This window comes from Canis lupus, chromosome 2, assembly GCF_048164855.1.
Source record: "Canis lupus baileyi chromosome 2, mCanLup2.hap1, whole genome shotgun sequence".
In the NCBI taxonomy this organism is placed as follows: Eukaryota; Metazoa; Chordata; class Mammalia; order Carnivora; family Canidae; genus Canis; species Canis lupus.
Genome location: NC_132839.1, coordinates 40,954,213 through 40,977,534, shown reverse-complemented (window position 1 = coordinate 40,977,534; position 23,322 = coordinate 40,954,213). Strand labels below are relative to the sequence as shown.

General features: G+C 40.6%; 2 pseudogenes; both read right to left on the bottom strand.

Annotated features, from left to right (window-relative positions):
- Positions 1-15,802: 15,802 nt before the first annotated feature.
- On the bottom strand, positions 15,803-16,881 carry LOC140610123 (glyceraldehyde-3-phosphate dehydrogenase-like; annotated as a pseudogene).
- A 3,254-nt stretch (positions 16,882-20,135) lies between these two features.
- Positions 20,136-20,894, bottom strand: LOC140609348 (DCN1-like protein 1 pseudogene; annotated as a pseudogene).
- Positions 20,895-23,322: the final 2,428 nt, after the last annotated feature.

Here is a 23,322-nt window from a genome sequence, read left to right as displayed (position 1 = left end):
ATCCTGGAGACCCTGGATCGAGTCCCACATCAGGCTCTCTGCATGGTGCCTGCTTCTCCCTCTGCCTGTGTCTCTGCCTCTCTCTCTGTCTCTATGAATAAATAAATAAAATCTTTTAAAAAAAAAAAAAGAATGTGGGTAAATGAAGACCAACTCTACAAAACAATAATAATAATGTTTCAGGGACACTAACGGACATTTCATAATGGTGAAAGATCAACCCACCAGGAAGACATAATTCTTTTTTTTTTTTTTAAAGTTGTCTTTTTTTTTTTTTTTTTTTTAATGATAGGCACACAGTGAGAGAGAGAGAGAGAGAGGCAGAGACACAGGCAGAGGGAGAAGCAGGCTCCATGCACCGGGAGCCCGATGTGGGATTTGATCCCAGGTCTCCAGGATCGCGCCCTGGGCCAAAGGCAGGCGCTAAACCGCTGCTCCACCCAGGGATCCCCGACATAATTCTAACATAGCCTCAAAATTGTGTAGCAAAAATGAAAGAAATCAAACAACCAGATGAATCTCCCATGATACTGGCAGAGAAACACACCTCTCTTGGTAACTGAAAAAACAAGTAGAAAAAAAAGAAAGAAAGAAAGAAAGAAAGAAAGAAAGAAAGAAAGAAAGAGTGAGTCAGTAATAATTTTCAAGATTAAAACAACACATTTAACAAATGATCCTATTGATACATACAGAATTCTGCATTTTCAGATTGCAGAATGTGTATTCTTTTTAACTGTACATGAAATAGTACCTAAATATGACCATATTCTGGGACACGATGCAAATCTTAACACATTTCCAGTCACTGAAATCATGCCGAGTGTATTGTCTAACCACAGTAAACAAAGCCAGAAATCAATAACTAGAAATCCCCAAACCATTTTACACTAAGTAATACGCTTCTAAATAACCCAGAGGTCAAATAAGAACTCACAATGAAAATTGGAAAATAGCTTGAATGGAATGATAATTAATAGAACAAAATAAAACCTAAGGTAAAACTAGAGCTATACTGAAAGGGGTATGTTTGAGAAGGAAAAAGGCTGGCCATCAATGACCTGGGAAATTACTATGTGATTCTACCTCTATGAGGAACCTAGAGTTAGAGTAGTCCTAGCTATGAAGACAGAAAGTAAAACCTGGTTGCCAGGGGCTGGAGGAGGCAGGAGGGGGAGGTGTTGTTTAATAGGTACAGAGTTTCAGTTTTGCAAGAGGAAAAGAATTCTGTGGATGGCTGGTGGTGATCGTTGCTCAACAATGTCAATGTTGGAAAGCTACTGAACTGTGTACTTAAGGTGATAAGATGGTACATTTTATGTTACATGTATTTTACTACAATTTTTTAAATTTTAAATTAATGAACTTATAAGCACCCATCTCAAGGAGTTTTTTTTAAAAAGCCAAGTAAGTGTAAAGAAAATAAAAAGAAAGGAATAATACATATAATGGCAGAAATTAACTACACAGAAAACAAATTTTCGATTAGAGATGATTAACAAGCTAGAGTTGTTGTTGTTTTTTTTAATGAGTGATAAAATTGATAGCAAGTTGGGTTTCCCAGGAAGCAGATTCTGGGATGAAGATTAGCACATGGGAGATTTCTTAAGGGGTGCTCCCTGGAACCAGGTCTGGGGAAGGGAAGGGCAGGCCGTAAAGCAGAACTAGGCAGAGGGAGAACTTGAGCTGGAATTCAGTCACAAAACTGTCCTTAGCCAAAAATCCAGGCCAGTCTGAAGCTGAAATGTCTGAAGAGTTGTCCCAAGTTGGGGTCAGGGGTCAGACCTTTCTATCCTATATTGATTGGTCATGGGCTGCAGGCCAGACTAGTAAGGGTGTGTGGCCTTGGGTAAGGGGGTTCTCTTTAGTCAAGGTAAGCCTCAGAGGGGGCTGACAGTAGAGGGCTATGTGCCCCCAGGACTCAAAACAGCAAAGGGAATAAGCACTTCATTTCTAACAGGGGATTCTGGATAGTTCTTTACATTGTGAGCAAGAGACAAAGAATGTCACAAATTACCACTGCCAGAAATGCAACAGGAAGCAGTGTTAAAGAGCCTGTGGAGAACTGAAAGGAAAGCAAGAGGATTTTATGGAAAAAACTATGCCAATCAGCTTGGAAATGTAGATGAAATTGACATATCCTCTCCCAAAATAGCTTTTCAAAACTGACATGAGAAGAAATGGAAAATATGAATAATCTTGTATTAAATGTATAATTAGAAAACCTTCCTATAAAGAAAACTCCAGGTCCAGATAGCTTCACCAGTGCATTCTTCCACATACGTAAGGTGGAAACATACCAATCTCACACAAATTCCTCCAGAGAATAGAAAATGAGGAAACACTACCTGATTTTTCATCAAGCAAGCATAACCTTGATAACTAAAACCTGCCAAGATGGTTACAGAAGAGTAAAATTACAGACAAATTGTTGTCATAAACATAGGTGTAAATATCTTAAGCAAAATATTTGTCAATCAGGTCCAGGATATATAAAAAGATATTCCAGGAATGTAGAGTTGGTTTAACATTTAAAAAGGCTTCCACACAAATCTTAAAATAATTTGTTCTAACTCTCTGAAGAAAGTCCTTGGTATTTTGATAGGGATTGCATTAAACGTGTAAATTGCCCTGGGTAACATTGACATTTTCACAATATTAATTCTGCCAATCCATGAGCATGGAATATTTTCCATCTCTTTGTGTCTTCCTCAATTTCTTTCAGAAGTGTTCTATAGTTTTTAGGATATAGATCCTTTACCTCTTTGGTTAGGTTTATTCCTAGGTATCAGAAAAGACCCCGAATAGCCAGGGGAATTTTAAAAAAGAAAACCATAGCTGGGGGCATCACAATGCCAGATTTCAGGTTATACTACAAAGCTGTGGTCATCAAGACAGTGTGGTACTGGCACAAAAATAGACACATAGATCAATGGAACAGAATAGAGAACCCAGAAGTGGACCCTGAACTTTATGGTCAACTAATATTCGACAAAGCAGGAAAGACTATCCATTGGAAGAAAGACAGTCTCTTCAATAAATGGTGCTGGGAAATTGGACATCCACATGCAGAAGAATGAAACTAGACCACTCTCTTGCACCATACACAAAGATAAACTCAAAATGGATGAAAGATCTAAATGTGAGACAAGATTCCATCAAAATCCTAGAGGAGAACACAGGCAACATCCTTTTTAAACTCGGCCACAGTAACTTCTTGCAAGATACATCCACGAAGGCAAAAGAAACAAAAGCAAAAATGAACTATTGGGACTTCATCAAGATAAGAAGCTTTTGCACAGCAAAGGATACAGTCAACAAAACTCAAAGACACGTACAGAATGGGAGAAGATATTTGCAAATGACGTATCAGATAAAGGGCTAGTTTCCAAGATCTATAAAGAACTTATTAAACTCAACACCAAAGAAACAAACAATCCAATCATGAAATGGGCAAAAGACATGAACAGAAATCTCACAGAGGAAGACATAGACATGGCCAACACGCACATGAGAAGATGCTCTGCATCACTGGCCATCAGGGAAATACAAATCCAAACCACAATGAGATACCACCTCACACCAGTGAGAATGGGGAAAATTAACAAGGCAGGAAAGCACAAATGTTGGAGAGGATGCGGAGAAAAGGGAACCCTCTTGCACTGTTGGTGGGAATGTGAACTGGTGCAGCCACTCTGGAAAACTGTGTGGAGGTTCCTCAAAGAGTTAAAAATAGACCTGCCCTACGACCCAGCAATTGCACTGCTGGGGATTTACCCCAAAGATACAGATGCAATGAAACACCGGGACACCTGCACCCCGATGTTTCTAGCAGCAATGTCCACAATAGCCAAACTGTGGAAGGAGCCTCGGTGTCCATCGAAAGATGAATGGATAAAGAAGATGTGGTTTATGTGTACAATGGAATATTCCTCAGCCATTAGAAACGACAAATGCCCACCATTTGCTTCGACGTGGATGGAACTGGAGGGTATTATGCTGAGTGAAGTAAGTCAATCGAAGAAGGACAAACATTGTATGGTCTCATTCATTTGGGGAATATAAATAATAGTGAAAGGGAATATAAGGGAAGGGAGAAGAAATGGGTGGGAAATATCAGAAAGGGAGACAGAACATAAAGACTCCTAACTCTGGGAAACGAACTAGGGGTGGTGGAAGGGGAGGAGGGCGGGGGGTGGGGGTGACTGGGTGACGGGCACTGAGGGTGGCACTTGACGGGATGAGCACTGGGTGTTATTCTGTATGTTGGCAAATTGAACACCAATAAAAAATAAATTTATTTAAAAAAAAAAACATTTAAAAAGGCAATGTAGGGATCCCTGGGTGGCGCAGTGGTTTGGCGCCTGCCTTTGGCCCAGAGTGCGGTCCTGGAGACCCGGAATCGAATCCCACGTCGGGCTCCCGGTGCATGGAGCCTGCTTCTCCCTCTGCCTGTGTCTCTGCCTCTCTCTCTCTGTGTGACTATCATAAAAAAATAAAAAAATAAATAAAAAAAAAGGGAATGTAGGGCAGCCCCGGTGGCGCAGCGGTTTAGCTCCGCCTGTAGCCCAAGGTGTGATCCTGGAGATCCGGGATCGAGTCCCACGTCAGGCTTCCTGCATGGAGCCTGCTTCTCCCTCTGCCTGTGTCTCTGCCTCTCTCTCACTCTCTCTGAATAAATAAATAAATAAATCTTAAAAAAATAAATAAATAAAAATAAAAAGGCAATGTAACTCACCACACTGACTAAATAAAGGAGAAAATCCTCTAAGTATCTCACTGTAAAGAAAAAGCATTTCATAAAATCCAATACATATTCCTAATGAAAATTCTATATAAGCTTGGAATAAAAGGGAATTTATCAGATAAAGGGAATCCACAAAAAACCCTACTGCAAACATCAAATATCATACATAACCATGAGATATTCTAAGTTTTCCCCTTGAGACCAGGAGACACAATCTGGACTAGAGAGGAGTAGCCTGGAGGTCCACCCATGTATTGGGCAGATAGACTTTTCCAGACTTCAGAGGTTATTGGGGCACATCAGTGGTGGATAAAAGTACTCTGGCTGTAGGAAGGGGTGCAGAAGATGTTTGAGAAGCAGTTAGGGGATGTGACACAGCTAAGATGCAAGGAGTGAGGTCTGGGCAGGTGGTAGTGACTCTCTCCAGGCTTGACACAGCTAGCTTTTTGAGGTGGGGAGTGACTGAACCCCAGGATGCTGTTGGAGCACAGGGCCCAGGACAAAAGAGGTCCTGGGCAGGTTGTAGCTTCTGCAAATGGTGATTCTGAGGCAGCACAGCCTCCTCGGCCGAGTGAGGCCCAAGGGCTTGAGCTTCTGGCCAGCCTGTGGCTCCATTTGGGTGTGCTGCAGAGCCAGGAAGGTGGTAGTAGACAGTAATCAACAGCAGCATGGGGTGACCATTCAACGTGTCCCCAGGAGGCTAAGCAGCAACCTGTGTACATTCACACCCCCACCTGCACTCCCTACCCCAGGGACTCTTCTTGACCCTGGGAATGGGAAGAGGCATCTAGCGTGACACCAGATCTCTCACCTGCCTTGGGGGTAGTTGTTGGGGGCAAGGTAACTCAGACAAGTAAAGCTTGTGCATATGTTGAATAAAGGGAAAGTCCATGTTGTGCTGCTGAGTTCTGGGGATGAGGGAACTACAAAATCCTATGGCTGCTGCAGGGACCCTTTTAAACCAAGGGAAGTGGGAGTTTCACCTTTGGACAAGCTCTGCCTTGGGACATTGGGACCCTTTTTATTCCTGCAGAACAACAACCTGAGAAGAACAGATTCAGTGCCTTAGTGCAGTGACTCTGATCTCTGAGTGTTGGTAGGGGTGGGGGACTGAGTCCCTCTGTGAGCAGGAACATGGTGACAATTTGCCAATAGGGCTGCTTCCACAGGGAACTTTATTTTTTTTTCCACAGGGAACTTAATCTCCAGGAGAACAGGTGTGGTCTGAATACCAAGCAGATGACCCTTCAAGTATCAGCTGAAGGAAACAGAGTGGATATAGAAAAGAGGAGAACAAAAGGACATAGCAGGTTTTAAGGGGGAAAATCACTAAACTAAGTTCTTCAGAGTGAGGCCTTTGAGCTTGAGAGCCAACGGTTATTCCTATTCCTCGAGGACACACTCCTGCAGCCTGGCACCTTTGTTGCAGCATTTCAGTCTCCAAAAGGGACAGCAGAGATGTCCCTTCAATCAGAGATTCTTCTGCCCAGGTTTTAGAAAAATCAGTAAAACCGATTAAAGCAAGATGGCACCACAGATATTCCATCATTTCTTCTTTCCAACCCAGGGGACCCAGGACAGAGGCCCCAAAGAGGAACACTCCATGCCCCTCCCTTCTGGACCAGCTTCCAACAGTTCTCCCAGCAGGACCCTTACTTTCCACCACATATCAGGGGGCCTTGCTCCACCCTCTCCATTTGTAGCTCTTATGGACAGCCTCTTTCTAATAAATGTTTCCTTAAATCTACAATATTACAGATCATAGTAGAAAACATTCTAAGTATGAGTAAGCAACAAGCTAAAACATAAATCCCTCCTAATGCTTTTAATAATTATCCTTCCAGAGATTTTTCTATATATGTGCTATACTTAGTTGTTTTTTTTAGAAAAATGAGCTTATTTCCTACATATAGTCATATATTTTACTTTCTTCATTCAGTGTCATGAAAATTCCATGGTATTACATGGATGAATTACAATTAATACTTTTGACTGCACAGTATTCTATTTCCTAGATTATTACAACTGAGCAAGCATCCTATTGGTGCATATTTAAATTGAAAATTACTCTGAAATTTCTTTTGCCATTGACTCTCACTTATTTTACTCTTTTCTGTAATATTTCTTTTTTAAGACTTTATTTATTGGATAGAGTGAATGCACATGCATGAGCAAGAAAGAGAGAGAGTCTTTTCTGTAGTATTTCTAAAAATTGTCATGAACAATGATTATTTCATTTTTCTGGCACCTCTGTGGCCCCAACCACTGTGTTATGACATTTGTTCTCTTTCAGGCAGATAAATATTTACTGCACACCCATATTTCTTGGAGCACCCAAAAGACACATAATATGTGGCTCTGATCTCTAATGAGATATTAGTCCTATTAATAATAATTCTGATAGTATTAGTTTCATTTTGATACTGTAATAAATTGCCACAAATAAAGTGGTTTAAAACAACACACATTTATTACCTTACAGTTTTGCAAGCCCAAAGTCCAACATGGGTCTCAGTGGATTAAAACCAAGGATTTGGCAGGATGCATTCATTTTTGGAGGTTTTAGAGGGTAATCCATTTCCTAGCCTTTTGCAGCTTCTGGAGGCTTGCACAGTCCTTAGCTCCTTGTCCCTTCTCCATCTCGAAAGCCAGCATCATTATACCTCCTTCTGTCTCCCTCCATAGGCACAGCTTTCCTCCTATTGCAACTGAGAAAGGTTCCTCAATTCTAAGGATTTGTGTGATTACATTGGGTCCCCCTTGAAAATCCAGGATGATCTCCCGGTTTCAACGTCTTAACCTTAATCGCACCTTCAGCATCCCTTTTGCCCTGTGATCTAACACATTCACAGGTTCTGGGGATGTCCACAGGTATGGACATCTTTGGTGGTGGTGGGCCTTTTCTGTCTACCTCATGATAACCACTACCATTTGTTGAGTAGTTGTTACTGTCAGTGCTGAACGAAGCACTTTACAAAGAGTATCTCACTTAACCCAACCCCTAATCCATGAGGCTGATATTATGATTTATCCTCCCTGGACAGATGAGGGAACAGAGGCCAACAATAATGATTTGGAAGTTGAGGCTAATTCTCAGGAGTAGCACAAGTCAGTGAGAATTGTGAGCCTTCTTTATTTATTTGCTTACTTATTTACTTATTTGTTTATTTAAAAACAACATTAAAACCTTAACATAAGGGCACCTGGGTGGCTCAGTGGTTGTCTATCTTTGGCTCAGATCATGATCCTGGGGTCCTGGGATCAAGTCCCGCATTAAGCTCCCCACAGGGAGCCTGCTTCTCTCTCTGCCTATGTCTCTGCCTCTGTCTCTGTGTGTCCCTCATGAATAAACAAATAATTTTTTTTAAAAACACCTCAACATAGACCCAGAACTTTCTAGGGAATTTCTGTTTATAAACACTGAGCTGGCCAACTCTGTTTTTAATCCACCGTGTTGGTAAAGGGTGACAAAATCCTCCTCTGAAAAGTTTTTGAGTTGGGTCAGGCCTGAAGTCACTGCACCACTAAGGCACAGGTTTGGGCTGCCATTTTGCCAAGCCTGGCATATTGTCCATAGAACCAGATGCAAATCTGTGTGACTTACAGCCCCCAAATCATGCTTGTGAAAGCTGCTAGGTTGCACTTGGACCCTCATTTAAAAAGGGGTGAGAGGGCTGAATGACTCAATTTTCACCTGTTAGAGGGAGGTGGGTCTTATTCAGCTTTCAGAAAGGCTTCTCAACAGTCTCCCATCTGTGGACATGGGAGTTTAGCTCATTGCCCTAGCCACAACACAACAGGGACTGGAGTGCAGCCTCCAGGGTAAATAATCATATGCCTCAGATCTGTGGGTCATCACCCAGCAGGGGGCTACAAGAAGTATAAAGGGACAAGTCTGAGTAGCCTCCTGATGCCTTCAGGACAGGTAGACTTTCTATTCCTCAGACGAACTGAAATGAGAGGATGTTGGCATCCCTGGGGAGCAGGGTTGCCAGATTTAGGGGGGAAAACAGGACACTGGCTAAATTTGATTTGGATTGAATTTCAGATAAACAATGAAGTATAAACCTGTGCTTGGTCCACAGCTTTAGCAAAGACAGATACATGGCATGGATCCCCTACGAGTGAGAAAAACCAGATAGAGGAGGTTGCATTTCACTTCTGGAGCCAAGCAGGGCAGAGGAAGAACAGGTCTGGCAGGTGACAGGAGGAATCACAGCTCAGGATCAGGAAATCAGGGGCCTGTTATAAAGCAGGTGTGGACACAATCCTTTGGGGAGAGCATCCAATGTCTGATAAAATGTGGGATGAGGGCAGAAGGCAATTTTTGTGAACCTCAAGGGACAAGGTGACCTCAGCTGACACTCCGACTTCACAGAAGAATGTAGTAGATGCTGTAGGGCCCACAAAGGAGGGCATAACTCTATGCCCAAGGGAATCTGAAGAGATTCCTTCCAAAGCAGGGTGTCAGAGGAACTGGTGGGGGCTCAGGGAAACAGAGAGAGCTGATGGGGGTTGGGTAACGAGGCAGAGGGCTCACCTCATGGGCAGTTCTTGAAATGGCATTTTATTCCCTTGGCGGGCATGCAGCCTGCATGGCAAAGGTGAGGATGCAAGCAGGGAATGGATGAATGGTTGGGTTGGATCAGCATATCTGAATCTGCTCCTGAACAGCTTCAGATGTCTTGCTGAGATGGTTGAACTCTGTCCCAAAATTATGGATGGAGGGGCTGGGGTGTGATCAGACCAGTGACGAAAAGGCAAACCAAACAGAAAGCACCTCCAGCAGCTGAGCAGAGGACTGCGCAGAGGAATTCGTGTCAGCCGCCCACAAGGCAATGAGTCTGGTCCTCGATGTGTCTGGTCTCTCTGGCCTGGTCTTCACTTTCCCAGCTTTGGAAATCCTAAGGAATGGAAACTGAATCAGACTAAAATCCCTATGGGCTTAAATTATTTGATCTTACATTCCATTTGGAATTCTTCACCTACTAGGAAATGTTTACACTTGAAAGAGAAACTTTACAAAAAAAAAAAGAAAAGAAAAGAAAGAGAAACTTTATATCATCATGGCTAGTCACACTAGAAGTTGTCAAGAACTGGTTAACTAGCAAATGTGTTGACTGGGACAAGCCCAGGGCTTAATGAGGAAGAAGCAGCAGGAATTTCGAGGACAAGCAATGATGGCAGAGTCTGTCCCATCTGCCAACAGGCAGCCTCCAATTCTAGGAAGAGCTGGAGAGTTTCTGGGGTTGGCCAAGGAGGAAATTTTATTTTGGGTCATTACAAGCTCTCCATTAATATTTGGAATGAGAGTGTGTTTTTAAATGGATCGGCTTACCAATGAACATTAGAAACCTTTGAGGATGCTGCATGTATCAGACAGATGGTCATACCTGGAAAGAAGACAGACACTTCCAGCTCAGCTGTAAAGGGAAGTATGACTGGTGCACAGAAGCAGACCAATGGATGTGTGTGGCTAAAGCAGCCACTTTGTGAATCTCACTCACATGGTAGCCTCTTGGGTTCCCCAGGCAGCTGGGTGACCCTGCCAGTGTGTGGTTCTGAGAAAGACTTTCACTGCTCCTTGAGATGCAGGCATTCAGTTCACACTCCCTAACTCTAGCACCTGGGTTCCAAATGGATGCCTCCTTGAAGGACCACACCTGTTCTCAGCCTTCTCCCTGGCTCAGCCATCATCTTTGGGCTTATGACCAGAAGCTGGATGCCCAACCTCCTAGAGAAAGCATTGGTTCTGGCACTATAGCAAGGGACAACAATTTTAAGTAACAAAGTTCAGCTTTTGGTACATTTTCTCTTCCCAGTGGCCCATTAAGGAGCTATAGCAGCTTTTATTGAGGACCAGTGGTCAGCTTTAAAAATATCAATTCTCCCTGAATGTTGCCATGGAATAAAAAGCCAGTTTTTCCAGGAGTATACTCTTGTGACCACAAAGGATAAATATTCGGAGGAGAGTATTCTCTGCATAAATCAGGGGTCTCTCTGTCTCTCTCTCTGTCTCTGTCTCTCTCTGTCTCTGTCTCTCTCTCTCTCTCATGGGCGCATTAGAGATGTTACACACACAAATTCTTTCATTCTCATGGAGCCCCACAAACTGGGCAGGAAATGGGGAGGATTTGATTCAGGTGCACTGCGATTATTTATTCCCTGCAGATCTCCAGAAAAAGCTGTCCAGTCTGATTCAACCAACCAACCAGCTATTTTTGAAAACTGCTTAACAATTGTTGACTGTGTAACACCAGTTTCTGTGTACTCATCAACAGGTGGGAGCAAATGAGGGCACACAACCCACCGTTAAGTGCAGATGCTCCCTGGAGTGTTTGAACTTGGGCTAAGGCCCCAGAGCTGGGGACAACAGGAAGGAAGCACCTCCCATATTTCAAAAGAGCACCAAACACCTACCAGAAATCCATTCTGGGATTTGCTAAGTCTACACTGGTTTTGCAGCCCTTGCCCCAGTAGCACCAGCCAACAACTACAGAAAATTGAGAGAAATGGGGTCAGGGAGGGATTTGATGGGAGTGATGGGTGTCATCACCTGGTGAGGGGTGCTGAGAAGAGTCCCTCAAACCATATCACGTGGTGCCAACAGTCGCCCTTTAGAGATCAGGGTGCTTGCCAAAAGGGCAGATGGTCATTGCATTTTCTGGTCAAATGTTTGCTTTCTGGGTGCAATTAATCAAGCTGTACCTGGTGGACGATTTTCTGATATATTTGGTAAGTGTGCCTTAGTAACTGAAAATGGAAATGAGCAGAGGAAATACCCACTTCTCTATTAGAAAACTCCAAGGTTGAGAGATTGGCTGGACCAGCCCATGATTGCAGAGTGAGGGCAGTGGGCAGTGGTGGGACAGCCCACGCTCATGGGTATGGTGGGGTATTGTGGGTAGCCACAGAAGATGTCTAGTTCTAGCAATCTTGATGGTGCCTTGTCCCAGGGAGTGGTCTGCTGGGACAAAGGGGCTCAGAAGGGCCCATCAGGGGCAGGGGGTAAGGGAAGTGTGTTCGTTGGTCAAGGTCCCAGCAGAAATTCACCCTAGATGGTTAGCATGAAGAGATTTGTACAAATAGCGTTTACTAAGGTAAAATTTATGTAAAATGACATTCATCCTTTCTAGATATACCATTTAATGAGTTTTCCCAAATGTTTAAAGTTGTATAACCACCACCAGAAACATAGTATAGAACATTTATATTGCCCCAAAGAGTTCCCTCATGCTCCTCTGCATCCACTCTCCTTCTTTTACCTCTGGTTTCTGGCTACCACTAGCAGATGTTCTATTTTTAGAGTTTTGCCTTGCTGGAAGACCACATAAATGATGTCATAGAGTATGTAGGCTTTTGTATCCAGCTTCTTTCACCTGGCATAATGTTTTTGAGATCTATTCATGTTGCTGCATATGTCAGTAGTTTGTTCCCCAAGTTTTAGTCAGTGGATAGCATCCCATTGTATGGACATAACTTTGCTTACCAATTCACTTGTTGAAGGACATTCTAATTGTTTCTACTTTTGGTGATTATGAGTAACATGGCTATAAATATTCACATACAGGTCTTTGTGCATATGTATGTTTTCATTTCTTGTGTATAAATATCTAGGAGTGGAAATTCTGGCTCATAAGGTAAGTGTATGTTTAGCTTTCTAAGAAACTGGCCAATTTTTTTCCCCAAAGCTGTTGCACATTTTGTATTCTTGTCAGTACTATATGAGAGTTCCATTTCTTCCTCATGCTTGTCAGCACTTAGTATTGTCAGTATTTTGAATTTTAGGCATTCTAGCAGGTGTGTAGTAGTATTTCATGAGGTTTTAATTCACATTTCCCTAGTGACTAATGATGTGGAGTATCCTTTCACGTGCTTATTTGCCATCCACATCTTTGGTGAAATATCTGTTCAAATATTTTGCCAATTTTTGAGTTGCTTATCTTCTTATTGAATTAAAAAATTCTTTACATAATTTAAATACTACAAGTCCTTTGTCAGATATATACTCTGCAAATATTTTTTCCCAGTTTGTACCTTGTCTCTTCATTTTTCTAAGTGTCTTTTAAAGAACAAAAGTCTCACAATTTTTATGAAGCCCCATTTATCAATCTTTTTTCTTTTGTACTTGGTGCTTTTTGTGTTGTAGCCAATAAATCTATGCCTGATGCAACTTCACACAGGTATTTCCCTGTCTTTCCTTCTCAAAGCTTCATAGTTTTAGCTCTTACATTTAGGTCTACAATCCATTTGAAGTTAATTCTAAAATATAGTGTGAGGTGAGGGATGATATTAATTCCAAATGGATATCCAATTGTTATGACACCATTTGCTGAAAAGAATGAAGAGTCCTTTTTTATTGTAGAATAAAATACTTGCAGAAAAGCACATATAAGTGTATAGTTCAATGAATTTTCACAAACTGAACAGACTTGCATTATCAACCCTTAAATCAGGAAACAGACCATTTCTAGCTCCCCATAAGCCCCTTCTGATTCCCTTCCAGTCACTATGCACTAGTCCCATCCTATACTTAATAACCACTACCTGGGGCAGCCCGGGTGGCTCAGCGGTTTAGCGCTGCCTTCAAACGGGGGTGTGATCCTGAAGTCCTGGGATCAAGTCCTGCGTCGGGCTCCCTGCATGGAGCCTGCTTCTCCCTCTGCCTGTGTCTCTGCCTCTCTCTCTCTCTCTGTGTCTCTCATGAATAAATAAATAAAATCTTAAAAAAAAATAACCACTATCCTAACTTCCAACAGCTAAGATTAGTTTGCCTGTTTTTAAACTTTGTATAAATGTATTTATATACAACATCTTGTTTTAATCTATATTCTTTCACTCAACATTGTGTTTGGGTTTTTATAAGGAGAGTTTTTTTTTTAAGATTTATTTATTTATTTTGAAAGAGAGAGAGCACAAGGAGAGGGGCAGAGGGAGAGAAGAAAAAGAATCTCAAGCAGACTTCCTGCTCAGTGGGGAGTCCAACATAGGGCTCAATCACTCCACCCATGCAACCATGACCTGAGGCAAAATCAAGAGTCAGAGGCTTCACCAACTGAGCCACCCAGGCACCTCTACTCAACATTATATTTATAAGAATCATACATGTTGTTGCCTACCATTATACATCACTGACTCTCACTGCTGTGCTGTATTCCACTGAATGACTGTATCACAATTTATTTATCCATTCTTTTGTTAATATTCATGTGTGTAGTGTCCATGTTGGGGCTTTTATGAAGAATGAACATACATTTTAATTGAGTGTATTTCTAGGAATGGAACTCCTGGGGTATATGTTTTGTGTAGTTCAATTTTATCAAACACACCAAAGACTCTTCCAAGTCTTTACACCCCTCTAGCAGTGTAGGAGAGTTCTAGTTGCTTCACATCCTCCATAGCACTTGGATTTTCCACCGTTTTTATTTTATTTTACTCTAGTGAGTATGCAGTGATATCACATTGCAGTTTTTCATCTGCAATTTCCTGATGACTAACGAAGTTAAACTCCTTTCTCTGTGTTTATGAAACACATGAAAGAGAATATTTTGATATGTTCTTTTGTAAAGTGTCTATTCAAGTGTTGTGTTTATTTTTACATTAGGTCATATCTTTTTCTTATTGGTGTGGAGGGGTTAAGTATGTATTCTGTATACAAGTCCTTTGTGAGAATTCTATTTTGCTGATAGCTATTTCCAATATCTCACTCCATGTGTATTTTTTGAAGAATTTTTCTGCCTGAAGGCACTATTTCAGGTGGGTTCTTGGGCACCTGGGGCTAGTGACAGCAGGGAACTGTTCCTGCTCTGAGGATGAAGTTCAAGGGGATGAAATTGTATTACTTGAGCCCAGGGAGGGCTGGATCTGGGGAGGTGGGGCAGCTCAGCTGGAGTTATGGTCATGAGGGCCACACTACTGCCAGGTGCAGGCCTGCAGCAAGGATGAGTAGGAAATCCCCCTCTCCTCTCACTTTCCTTTCTCCTGATGGGGCTTCCATTAGGTGAACCCAGAAATCAAAAAGGAAACCCAAAAGGTGTCATCCTCAGGAGTCAGCCTCTGGATCACAGAGGAAGACAGAGAAGGAAGAGGCATGATCAGGGCCAGGGGGTGCCGTGGAGATTAACCAGCAAAGAGAAGGTACGAGAGACTGCCCAAAGACTGTATCTCTCAGGTTAAGACACTATGCAGTGTGTATGTCCCCAGGGAGCCTCAAAAGAATCCGCAAAATGTGCTCCTTGAGAAAGCCAGCATTTGGAGGATTGCCATGTGGGAATCTGGCAGCAGAACTAGTTAGGTGAAAAAGAAAAAAGATTTTTTGCTCCCTTCCTAGATTAATCTTCTACTTCCTTTGCCCCAAGCCTAGAGGAGCCAGGAAAGGGAGAGGAAGGGAGAGAGAAAACTCCTGAAAGGACACCCGATGACCCTCCCTACTGCCTGGCTGGGCCAGAGCAGAGCTGGGCTTGGATGTGAGATTCAAATTTTGATTGAGACTGGACTGACTGAATACCTGAAAGCGAGTCATCTTTATAGAAACAAGACTTATTCCTACCATTAAAAATGTCTGGAAAGCTGAGGTGGGTTGGCTCACTAAGATGTCAAAAGAACTTGCCTGAAGGACAGGGTGGAAGAAAGATCAAGCCACTTCCTGTTTGTTCCTCACTGGTTCAGACTGTTCAACAGAATACTTTGGTTTTTTTTTTAAAAGATTATTTATTTATTTATTTATTTATTTATTTATTTATGAGAGACACACAGAGAGAGGCAGAGACAAAGGCAGAGAGAGAAGCAGACTCCCTGTTGAAGTCTGATGCTGAACTCAATCCCAGACTCAGGGATCATGACCTGAGCCAAAGGCAGATGCTCAACCACTGAGCCACCTAGGTGCCCCAACAGGACAGTTTTATTTATTTATTTATTTATTTATTTATTTATTTATTTAGGCTGGTTATGGTATACTTTATTGATGGTACATGACAAGGTAGGGCTTCCCAAGCCTCTCCCCTTCCTCGGGGTCTGGGATGTAAATTGGAGGTCAGGAGATTCTCAGTGTGCTGGGGGATTAAGTTGGGGCAGGGACTTCCCAGCAGCTGAGGGCCTCTCTCTTCCTTTTGTTCTTGCTGGGGCTGGTGGTCCAGGAGGCTCTTACTCCTTGGAGGCCATGTGGACCATGAGGTCTACCCTCCGGTTGCTGTAGCCGAATTCATTGTCACACCAGCTTGACATGAGCTTGACACATGAGCTTGACAAAGTGGTCATTGAGGGCAATGCCAGCCCTGGCGTCGAAGGTGGAGGAGTAAGTGTCACTGTTGAAGTCAGAGGAGACAACCTGGTTCTCAGTGTAGTCCAGGATGCCCTTGAGGGGGCCCTCCAATGCCTGCTTTACCTATTCTTGATGTCGTCCTATTTGGCAGCTTTCTCCAGGCAGCAGGTCAGATCCACAACTGACATGTTGGGGGTGGGGACATGGAAGGCCATGCCAGTGAGCTTCTGGTTCAGCTCAGGGATGACCTTGCCCACAGCCTTGGTGGCGCCCGTGGAAACAGGGATGATGTTCTGGGCAGCCCCTTGGCTGCCATGCCATAGCTTCCCAGAGGGACCATCCATGGTCTTCTGGGTGGCAGTGATGGCATGGATGGTGGTCATGAGGCCTTCCACAATGCCGAAGTGGTCATGGATGACTTTGGCCAGAGGAGCCAAGCAGTTGGTGGTGGAGGAGGCGTTGCTGACAATCTTGAGGGAGTTGTCATACTTCTCGTGGTTCACGCCCATCACAAACATGGGGGCATCAGCAGAAGGAGCAGAAATGATGACCCTCTTGGCCCTGCCCTTCAAGTGAGCCCCAGCCTTCTCCATGGTGGTGAAGACCCCAGTGGACTCCACAACATACTCAGCACCAGCATCACCCCATTTGATGTTGGTGGGATCTTGCTCCTGGAAGATGGAGATGGACTTCCCATTGATGACAAGTTTCCCGTTCTCAGCCTTGACTGCCGTGGAATTTGCGGTGGGTAGCATCATACTGGAACATGTACACCATGTAGTTGAGGTCAATGAAGGGGTCATTGATGGCGACAATATCTACTTTGCCAGAGTTAAGAGCAGCCCTGGTGACCAGGTGCCCAATATGACCAAATCCATTCACTCCAACCTTCACCATCAGTGCCTTGGGGACGCTGCTGGCACTACACCAGAAGATGCAGCTCTCTGTCGAACGGGGAGGAGCAGCGAGCCAGGACAGTTTTTTTTTTTTTTAATTTTTATTTATTTATGATAGTCACAGAGAGAGAGAGAGAGAGAGAGAGAGAGAGGCAGAGACACAGGCAGAGGGAGAAGCAGGCTCCATGCACCGGGAGCCCGACGTGGGATTCGATCCCGGGTCTTCAGGATCGCGCCCTGGGCCAAAGGCAGGCGCCAAACCGCTCCGCCACCCAGGGATCCCAGGACAGTTTTAAATAGCTTAAATCTGTCTGTCTTTTGCGACAGGCTTGAGGCCACCTACTTTTCATGCGTTGTCTTCTTAACATTCACAATCACCCTGTGGGTCAATACTAGTACAATCTCTGCTTTATAGATGTGAAAATTGAGTCATAGGGTTAGAAGGCCATAATTACCTGGTTTCAAGTCCAGCAAATCTGATTCCAGGATCCAAGCTAAATCTTTTTAAAATAAGACTATACTTTTAGAGCAGTTTTAAGTTTGAAGAAATTTTGAGAGGAAGGTACAGAGAGTTGCCCTACATCCCTGCCTCCCACATGTACAGCCTTCCCCCACTATCACTGTATCACAGTAATATACTTGTTACAATTGGTGAATCTACACTGACACCTCATTAAATTCCATAATTTATGTTAGGGTTCACTCTTGGTGTTCTACATTCTATGGATTTGACAATCGTATAATGACAAGTATTTACCATTATAGAATCATACAGTTATTTTTACTGCTCTAAAATTCCTTTGTGCTCTGCTCATTCATCCTTCCCTCTACTTTCAACCCCTGGCAACCACTGATCTTTTTACTATCTCCATAGTTTTGCCTTTTCCAGAGTGTCATATAGTTGAAGTTATACAGTATGTAGCCTTTTCAGATTGACTTTTTTCACTCAGTAACAAGAATTTAAGTTTCCTTCATGTCTTTTCATGGCTTCATAATTCTTTTCTATTTAGTGCTAAGTAATATACTTAGCATGTCTGGATGTATCATAGTTTCTTTATCCACTCACCTCCTAAAGGACATCTTGATTGTTTCCAAGCTTTGTCAGTTACAAATGAAGCTGCCATAGATATCTTATGTTTAGGGTATTTGTATGGACATAAGTTTTCAATTCATTTGGGTAAATTAATACCAAGGAGCACAATTGATGAATTGTATGGTTAAGAATATATTTAGTTTTGCCTGGGTGGTTCAGTGGTTGGGCATCTGGGTTCGACTCGGGTCATGATCCCGGAATCTGGGATCAGGTCCTGCATCGGGCTTCTTGCAGGGAACTTGCTTCTCCCTCTGCCTGTCTCTGCCTCTTTCTCTGTGTCTCTCATAAATAAATAAATAAATAAAATCTTTAAAAAAAAAAAAAAGAACATATTTAGTTTTGTAAGCAGCATCCAACTACCAAGCTGCCTTCCAAAGTGGCTGTACTATTTTCCATTCCCACAATGAATGAGAGTTCCACATCCTCACCAGCATTTGATGTTGTCAGTATTCCCAATTTTGGCCATCTAATAGGTGTGTAGTAATATCTCATTGTTGTTTTAATTTGCATTTCCCTGATGCTATATGATGTAAGCACATTTTCATGTGCTTATGTGCTTTTTTACCATCTGTATATTTTCTTTGGTGAGGTGTCTGTTAAGTCTTTAGCCCAGTTTTTAATTGACTTGTTTGTTTTCTTATTGTTGAGTTTGAAAAAATCTTTGTATATTTTGGATAATAGTTCTTTATCAGATATATCTTTGCAAATGTTTTCTCTCAGTCTATGACTTGTCTTCTCATTTTCTTGACATTATCTTTCACAAAGCAGTTCTTAAGGTTCATTAAGTCCAGCTCATCAATTGTTTATTTCATGGATTGTCTTTGGTGTTGTATCTACAAAGACATCACCATACCCAAGGTCATCTAGGTTTTCTCCTATAGTATATTCTAGCAGTTTTATAGTTTTACATTTTACATCTATGCCTATGATCCATTTTAAGTTTATTATTGTGAAGGTTATAAAGTATGTGTCTAGATTTATTTTTCTGCACATGGTTGTAGTTGTTCCAGTGCCATTTGTAGAAAAGATGGTCTTTGCTCCATTGTATTGCCTTTGTTCCTTTGTCAAAGATCAGTTGAATATATTTATGTGGGTATATGTCTGGGGTTTTTATCTTTAATATCTTTATTATTATTTTATTATATTTTACTTTTATATTATATTTATATTATAATTATATTATTTTTATTATTTGTTATTATCTTCTATATTCTCTAATCTATTATCATATTGATCTAGTTGTCTATTCTTTTGCTATACCACGTATCTTGATAACTGAAGCTTTATATTGTTTTTAAGTCAGGTAGTGTCAGTCCCCCAGCTTTGTTCTTCTCTTAGCTATTCCGAGTCTTTTCCTTCTCCATATAAACTCTAGAATCAATGTCAATGTCCACAAAATAACTTGCTAGGATTTTTATTGGAATTGCAGTGAATCTAGAGACGAAGTTGGGAACAACTGAAATCGTGACAATATTGAGTCTTCCTGTCCATGAACATGGAATATCTCTCCATTTATTTAGTAGTTCCTTAATTCAATTCATCTGAGTGTTTTAGTTTTCTTCATATAGATTTATACTTTTGTTAGATTTATACTAACTACGTCATTTGGGGGGAGTGCTAATATAAGTGGTACTGTGTTTTTAATTTCAAATTTCACTTGTTCATTGCTGGCATATAGGAAAGTAATTGGCTTTTATATATAACCCTGTACCTTGCAATCTTGCCATAATTGCTTATTAGTCTCAGGAGGTTTTTAAAAATATTCATATGTTTAATTTTAATAACTTTTCTAGTGAAGACAGCATTGTGCTTTAGGCAAGAATGAAAACCTCAAAATAATCACCATAAAGCTTCTCTATGGGAGAATAAACTAGTATGGTCCATAGATAAAAGATGAAATCCACAATGTTGGGATTATAAATGTTTAGAGCAGCCAAGACTAGAAGACAAACCCAAATTACCATCAGAAGAGTGAAATATGATCTAGTCCAAAAGGTATCTTTAAAGTTTTGACACAACTCTCAGTCTAAGCTGTGAAGACTGATCTTCAGTTCAGTCCAGCCAGCAGAAATTGACCACGCAATTTTCCACTCTATTTATTGTACAGAGTATGTATATTCCATAAGGTTCCCTTAGTGCTTGCTACTCTGTTGTACTTTTTGTCCAAGCAATTTGAGGGCATGCAAGTTCCACAAAATTGTCAATAAGAACACACTATGCTCTTTCTTCATCATAATTAAGACATGTCATCACCAGTCTTTGTACTGAAGTCTAAAAGAACATTCCAAGTATCTTTTGATATTGATCATTTATGATGCTCCAACAAAAATGTATTCCATAAGTCTAAGAATTTAAATCTTCTTTAAGCACTGAATTACAGTAGACAATGGCCGCTTCTACATCTAATCCGTTTTGTTTTGGATTCTTTGCAAAATTAAAAGCAAACTGGTAAAAATTATTAAATCATCCTGGTTCTTTCCATTTTTGTTCCATCTCGGGTATCTGGGCCTTCAGTTTTTCAATGTCACACCATCCATGAACTCCTGTTTGGGAAACTTGCACTGTGTAGCTGCTCTGAACTTCCACACAACTAACACACTAATGCTGGTTGGATTGAGTGCCAGGTCATCACAGAGCTGTAGTATACCATCTTTTCCTATTTTATTTTCATCTTTAGGATCTTTGTATCTATTGTATAGTTGTTCTAACTTCTTCCTGTTCAATGATCCTTTTACACTCTCTCACATATAAAGTTCAGGATTTTGGAAGAAAAATGTGTGTTACAATACCCAGCTTCCAGTCATTTTGAAAAAGAAAACTTACTGCTGTTTTTTCACTAGATTGTATGAAGATCATAAACTGACAAATTTTATCCTTCTGCAATGATTTCAATTTGCTCATGTTGGTGTCTTCCAGGCCTCTCTCCTCCTCCTCTATCTTTACAATGAATCAGTTTGAGGAGTTTTTTTTTGTTGTTGATTCTTTCAGATTTTCTACATATATGATCATGCCATCTGTGAACAAAGATAATTTTATTACTTCCTTCCAATCTGTACACCTTTATTTCCTTTTTTTCTCTTATTTAATTATTTTAACTTCTAATACAATGTTGAAAAAGAGTGGTGAGTGGTGATATTCTTGCTTTATTCCTGATCTTAGTGGGAATGTTTTGAGTTCCTCATGATTAAATATAATGTTAGCTGTAGGGTTTTTGTAGATATTCTTTATCAAGTGAAGGAAATTCCCGTCTGTTCCTTATTTACTGAGTTTTTATCATGAATGAGTGTCAGATTTTATCAAATGCTTTTTTTGCACCTATTGTTCTGATCATGTGATTTTCCTTTTTAGCCTCTTGATGTGGTAGATTACATTGATCAATTTTCAAATGTTGAAGCAGCCTTCCATATCTGAGATAAATTCCACTTGATCATGGTATATAATTTTTAAAATATGTTGTTGAATTAAACTTGTGAATATTTTATTGAGGGAATTTTGCATCTTTGTTAATGAGAGATATTGATCTGTAGTTTTCTTATAATATGCCTTGTCTGGTTTTAGTATTACGGTAATACTGGCCTCATAATAAGTTAAGAAGTATTCCCTTTGCTTGTATCCTCTCAAAAATATTGTAGGGAATTGCCATCATTTCTTCCTTAAACGTTTGGTAGAATTCACTAGGGAACCCATCTGTTTGAAAGGTTATTAATTTCATTTATTTAATTGATATAGGCCTCTGTGGACTATTTCTTCTGGTGTGACTTTTGGTAGATTGTGTCTTTTAAGGATTGCTCCATTTCACCCAGGTTATCAAATTTTTTATAGTATTCCTTTATTATCCTTCTAATGTGCACAGAATCTGCAGTGATGCTCTTTCTTTCATTTCTAATATTAGCAATTTGTATCCTCTCTTTTAGAAAAAAGAGAAAAGAGAGTTGGTCTGGCTAGAAGCTTATTAATTATTGATCTTTTCAAATAACCAACTTTTGGTTTTGTTGAGTTTTTTCCTATTGATTTCATGTTTTCAATTTCATTGATTTCTGCTCTAATCATTATTATTTCTTTTCTTATGCTTTCTTTGTTTTTAATTTGCTCTTCTCTTTCTAGTATCCTAAGATGAAAGCTTAGATTATTGATTATGAATCATCCTTCTTTTCCAACATGTGCACCCAATGCTATAAATTTCCTTCTAAGCACTGCTTTCACTGCATCCCACAAATTCTTTTATGTTTTCATGTTCATTTAGTTAAGCATTTTTAAATTTCTTCTGCTTTGACTCATGTGTTATTTAGAAATGTGCTGTTTGATCTCCATATATTTTAGGATTTTCCAGTTGCTTTCTGTTATGGATTTCTAGTTTAATTCCACAGTGGTCTGAGATCAGATGTTGTGATTCTATTCTTCCAAATTTGTTAAGGTGTGTACGATGGTCCAGAATTTGGTCTGTCTTGGTAAATATTCCATTTGAGGTTGAGAAGAATGTACATTCTCTGATGTTTGATGTTGTTTATAGATGTCAATTATATCCAGTTGATGGTAGGTGTTGAGTTTGGTTGTGTCCTTACCGATTTTCTGTTTGATGGATCTGTACATTTATAATAGGTGAGTATTAAAGTCTCCAATTATGATAATGGATTCAACCATTTATTGTTGCAATTCTATTAGTTGTTAGCTCACATAGTTTGATACTCTGTTGTTAGGCACATACATGTTAAGAATTATTATGTCTTTTTGAAGACTTGATTCCTTTACTATTATTATTTGTCCCTCATGACTTTCAATAATTTCAAGTCTGTTCTGTCTGAAACTAATGTAACTACTCTTGATTAGGGTTAGCATCGTATATTCTTCTCTCCACTTATTTTTAATACATATGTGCCTTTAAAGGGGGTTTCTTGTAGACAACATATTATTGGATCTTATGTTTTATTTATTTTAATTCCAGTATAGATAACATACTGTGTTATATTAGTTTCAGGTGTACAATATAGTGATTCAACAACTGCATACATCACCCAGTGTTTGTCATGATGAGTGAACTCCTTAATCCTCATCACCTACTTAGCCCATCTTCCCACCCATCTCCCCTCTGCTAACCATCAATTTGTTCTCAATCGTTAAGAGTGGTTTTTTTTTGTTTGTATCCCTTTCTTTTTCCTTTGTTTTGTTTCTTAAATTCCACATAAGAGTGAAATCACATGGTATTTGTCTTTCTAGTTGGGTCTTATGTCTTGATCTACTCTGATAATCTCTGTCTTTTAACTAGTGCATTTGGGCCATTGACATTCAAAGTGATTATTGATACAGTTGGATTAATATGTACCATATTTAT